The sequence below is a fragment of the Pistacia vera genome, unplaced genomic scaffold (assembly GCF_008641045.1).
Source record: "Pistacia vera cultivar Batoury unplaced genomic scaffold, PisVer_v2 Contig263, whole genome shotgun sequence".
Taxonomy (NCBI): Eukaryota; Viridiplantae; Streptophyta; class Magnoliopsida; order Sapindales; family Anacardiaceae; genus Pistacia; species Pistacia vera.
The window spans coordinates 37,144-42,948 of NW_022196072.1; the positions used below are offsets into that span (position 1 = coordinate 37,144).

Genomic DNA, 5,805 nt, shown 5'->3' on the forward strand with positions numbered 1-5,805 from the left:
AAATTGATAATGAAACAAGCATCATTGATTCTCCAAAGAGCTTGATGCTAGAGCTTAGTTCGTCCTCAAGTCAAGAGGTTAGTCAAATTAGCCAAATATGAATATGAATATCCAAGAATTTGTCAAACATCCGCATATGTTTTAATCCAAACTTAAGTTCTACGCAAAAGTTCACTAAAAACTTAAAAATTTCTATTTGAAAAACTCTTTCTGCAAGAAGTTTGAGTTTATACTCAAAGAAAATAATGGGTTACTAAATTTAGTCTGGTTGCATAAAAGCACCAAGAAAAAAAAAAATTCAACTGCATTTAGACATTAAGAAAACTTAAAGAGTAAGTGCTTTTAAGATTACACTAAGTTGGCACATAAATCATCAAATTTTTACTCTATAAAAGAAAAGATTACCTTTCGAATATGGTCCCTGCTTTCCATCATGTTAGCTGCTGGGCTTGAGAACTAATTAAGTTCATTTATGATTAAAAAGAAAAAAAACAATTAAAAGGATGTTACTCATTTATCCCATCACACACACATGCACATGCACACACATAAACACATATTGTATATGCATTAAATGTGACAAAGTAAGAGAAAGTTGTGCAATTCTTGGAAGCTAATACATTGTGCAGTAGCTAAAACATATCATACCCAATTTGATGGAGATCTATGGACAAAACCATACCATTATGTTGTGTACCATAATCAATCTATAACTTCACATGGAAAATATATGTAATGTATGAAAGAAATAATACCAGACATTGATGGAGTTAGAATGCCATCACCAATAACCATGCTGGTTCCCAAAAGCACTACCAGTAGCAATAGAAGTTACTTACTCCTCAATTGATCTTACGTCTCATCTGGTTTTCTAGCACTTGTGTTATACAAATGGCTGCAATCTCACAATACAAACATCATAAGTTCACGCCTTAGTCTAACACATCATAAGAAAATAATGAGAAGGAAACTAAAAAGAAATGAAACCTATTAGAATCATTCACAATGGCTTCAAAAACAACCTCATCAGCCTACAGGAAATCCCAATTCAATTAAATCACAAAAACAATCAAACACCGCCATCAAATTTCCAATAAACATTTGAATTCTTCACACAAACATACACGCCTAGCAAAGCCAAGGCTAACACGATCAAGAATCTTGAAATCAGACATCGTGAACCTCATAACATGCCCTGACTCTTCTTCCTCCACAGAAACAACCTCATATTCAACTCGAGAAACAACCTTACTTGAAGATGAACACTGAACTCCAAAACTTCTCCTCTGAAACATCACACTGACTTTGACTTCCCACAAACTGCCTACTAATTAGCCTTGTTGACAAATTCCCACTTAAACTCCATTTCTCAACACCCTCCAAAGCCGGACTGGAACCAATCCCACATATCGCCATATAGCCAATCTGTAAAAAGACAATTTTGGATCATTCTGAGAACAAAAACTGTTAGGAAACGACCCGGTTGCACAGCAGAAAACAAAATTTTACAACCATGGATCGTTCCTTAGAACCCAAAATCAGGGCATAGAAAATTACAGTTTATATATTACAACAAGAATCTGCTGAAAAATAAATCTAAAGTTTAGATTCATACCCACGTTGGATGCTCCACCAATATTATCTTTGAACTTGTTTGCTACCGATCCAAGTATAGGATCGAACCGTAGAAGTCTACACAAAGACAATCGCAAGGAACCAAGGAGGGATTTGCTAGATCCTTCTTGGCCTTAAGAAATCAAGAAGAAGAAAAAGAAATATTTGATTTTCAATCAAACAGTGAAAGTGGCGTNCCCAAAAGCACTACCAGTAGTAATAGAAGTTACTCACTCCTCAATTGATCTTACGTTTCATCTAGTTTTCTAGCACAACTCTTGTGTTATACAAAGGGCTGCAATCTCACAATACAAACATCATAAGTTCACGCCTTAGTCTAACATATCATAAGAAAATAATGAGAAGGAAACAAAAAAAAAATGAAACCTATTAGAATCATTCACAATGGCTTCAAAAACAACCTCAGCAACCTACAAGAAATCCCAATTCAATTAAATCACAAAAATAATCAAACACCACCATCAAATTTCCAATAAATATTTGAATTCTTCACACAAACATACCCGCCTAGCAAGGCCAAGGCTAATACGATCAAGAATCTTGAAATCAGACATCTTGAACCTCATAACATGCCCTGACTCTTCTTCCTCCACATAAACAACCTCAGATTCAACTCGAGAAACAACCTTCCTCAAAGATGAACACTGAACTCCAAAACTTATCCTCTGAAACATCACACATGACTTTGACTTCCCACAAACTGCCTACTAATCAGCCTTGTTGACAAATTCCCACTTAAACTCCATCTCTCAAAACCCTCCAAACCCGGACTGGAACCAATCCCACATATCGCCATATAACCAATATGCGAAAAGACAATTTTGGATCATTCTGAGAACAAAAACAACTTTAGACATTTAGTTCTCATGTCATTTTAAGGAACATATAAAAAAAAATTAATATTTAAATCTAAGTCATTGAATTATACAAAGAAATTAATCATTCAACACATATAGAATAAGTTTAAGTTCAATTGTTGAGAAACTTATTCACTACTTAATTAAAAAACTTTTAAAATTTAAATCCAACCCATTAAGTTATACAATGAAATGGAATCTTTAAGAAATGGATTAAAAGGTGTAAAATAGTAATGTAGAATTATGCATTAACAGTAGAATAAACAGTATTTATATTAGCTTCTGGTATCATTATTAAATGGGAACAATAAACTGTGAATCTTTTATTGATTTTATTGATAATATAATTGTTTATATATATAGTTCTATTTTTCTGCTCGAGGAATACCAAGTTCCTTTTCTTTGGCAATAATCAGGGATTCATGTTTCCATAAATCGAATATTACATGTATGGTTGAGCCTGTTATTTCTAACAACGCATTCATTATATCTTTGTTCATCACTCTGGTAGTGTTGAGTTTGTCCAGCGTGACCTTAAGGTTTTGTAAAATACCTTCCAGTTCAGGCGAACCATCTGACGTTGCTGCTTGACCTGCTAAAAATAAAAAAATGGACATGTAAAAGTAGATATGTAGAAGGAATATAAGAGTAATCAGNCTGCTCAATTTAAGTTTCTTAAATTCCTACCCCCAACCAATAAAATCAACATTGTCCCCAATGTTAAGCGTAGGAATAAGAGAAAGAGAAAAGTTACCTCCTTTTGCAATCGTGAAGTGCGAATACGCATGACAATTTGATCACCAACTCGTTTCATTTCATTGTTGTCTTTTAATTCTGTCAAAACAAAGAAACTTGCGGTGCACCTCATCAGAAACACACGTCACATGTTAAATTTATGAATTTAGAGAAACAACCATAACATCAAAATTATTTACACAAAATAGAGGAGAAAAAAAAAAAATAAACATACTTGAAACTTAGCACCTGCAAAAATGACACACTAATCAATGAAAGAAAAAAAAAATAAAAAATAAAAAGCTTGGGTTGCCTCCCAAAAGTGCTTGGTTAAAGTCGTAAGCTTGACTTTTCATTTTCTTCAATCCAGATCATCTAGGAGAATCCAAGCCCTCATATCCTTAATTTCACCATTCCCATATGGCTTTAATTGTTGTTCATCTAACATCTCAAAGTCAACCTCTATAGTCCTAGAGTTGACTAAACACTTCTCTAGGGGTGAACTAGGGCAGTTTTCTTCAAATTTTTTATTCACTATGTTATCAAGGACACTAACCTCAAAGCATGTGTCTAAGTCGGATGGACGCTTCTTAACATAAAAAACATTAAACTCTACTTGCTCATCTTCTACCGTTAAGATTAGTTTCCCTTGATGAACATCTATCAATGCTTTACCCGTGGCTAGGAAAGGTCGTTAAAGGCATTTCCCGATCTTCCTCTATGTCTAACACTATGAAATCTATTAGGAAAATCAGTTTGTCTACCTTAATCAGGGCGTCTTCTACCACCCCCCTAGGATATGTTATTGATCGATCTGCCAATTGGAGAGACACAATGGTTGGCTTCACTTCTCCTAATCCAAGCTTCCTGTAGATGGAAAATGGCATTAAGTTAATACTTGCCCCTAAATCACATAACACTTTATTAAAATAACAACTACCAATAATACAAGGGATAGTAAAACTCCCTGGATCTCGTAGTTTAGGTGGTAGTTTCTTTTGAATCAGTGCACTGCATTCCTCCGTTAACATGACTTTCTCATGTTCCTCGAATTTTCTCTTATGTGTGAGGATCTCCTTAAGAAACTTTGCATATTTCGGCATCTGTTCTAACATATCAACAAAAGGAATATTAATATGCAAACTTCGAAATATGTCAGTAAACTTATCGAATTGCTTGTCAAGCTTCTGATTCTTCAAACGGTGTGGGTACGGAAGAGTTGCCTGGCTCGATGAGGGTTTCTGAGCATTTGTTTGGTCATCGCGGCCACCAGATTCATCGCCGCGACGATCGTTGGATAATCCTGACGAAATTTGAATAGCCTCATGCTCGCTGCGGTGACTAGTTTCATCGCCGCGGACACCGTCCTTCCTTTTGATGAAATTCTCTGCATTCTCACGCTCGCCGTGGCCACAATCTTCATCGCCATGGCGATCGTTCTTCTACTCATCCTTCAGGTTTTTTTCTTGCCTCGGTTTTTCACCCTCTGAATTCTCCAACATTCGTCCACTCCTCAAAGTGATTGCATGCACTTGTTCCTTAGGATTTTTCTCTGTATCACTCGGTAAAACCCCTTGAACTCTTCCCGTTAATATGTTATGAATCTGCCCAATTTGAGTCTCAAGGTTCCTAATAGAGGCTGATTGATTTTGGATAAGGATGTCAGTCTTCTCAAACCTCTTGTTTGTCTCTTCAATGAACTTGGTGAGCACATTCTCTAAGTTAGATGTTGGCTCTTGATTCGAAAAATAGGAGGTGTGTTATGCTCGTTTTGTTGTTCTCCATGAGAGAGTTCGGGTGTTTCCTCACTGTTGGATTGTATTTGTTGGAATATGGATTCCATTGCCCCCTTTGGAAATTATCGACGTAATTGGCGTGTTCTGGCTGAGCAAACAGGTTCCCTTCTTGACAATCCTTGGATGGAAGATTTCCTGCACAAGGTCACATGTTAGAGAAAAAGATTCAATTGCATTTATTTTTAACACATTACCTAATTGCTTCTGGATGTTTGAAAGTTGACAGCCAATGCGGTGTAACTGTCAACTTCAGCACTCCCGCTGATCTCCTTGTTGAATTCTTTCGGAGTCCTCATATAGTTGTTGTTCGCCATCACCTCGATCAGATTGTATGCTTCCTCTGGTGTTTTGGTGTTCAAGGCTCCCCCACTTGCAGAAATCAATCCTGGCTTGAATGGTTGGTAGCAAACCTTGGTAGAACGTTTGCACTTGTGACCAGAGTTGATACCATGATGTGGGCACCTCCGTAAAAGATCTTTAAACCTTCCCATGCTTCAACAATGACTCTGAATCTTGTTGGTAAAAGTTGGTAATCTCACTCCTCAGTTTGGCCGACTTAGCAGGTGGAAAATACTTAGTGAGGACGCTTGAGCCAACTCATTCCATGGGTGATGCTCCCAGATGGCAATGAAATCAACCAGCCTTAGCTTTATCCCGTAGAGAGAATAGGAAAAGCCTTAGTCTAATTGCATCCTTGGATACCCCATTATGCTTGAATGTGTCGCAAACTCGAGGAAATTTGCGATATGCAGGTTGGGACATCATTCGGAAACCAGCGAATG

General features: G+C 36.7%; 1 non-coding gene across 1 annotated transcript; it reads left to right on the forward strand.

The window, feature by feature from the left end:
* The first annotated feature begins 5,467 nt into the window (after positions 1-5,467).
* LOC116132930 lies at positions 5,468-5,572 on the forward strand. Its single transcript, XR_004128469.1, has one exon. It is a non-coding gene; the product is annotated as a small nucleolar RNA R71 (small nucleolar RNA).
* The last annotated feature ends 233 nt before the right edge of the window (positions 5,573-5,805 follow it).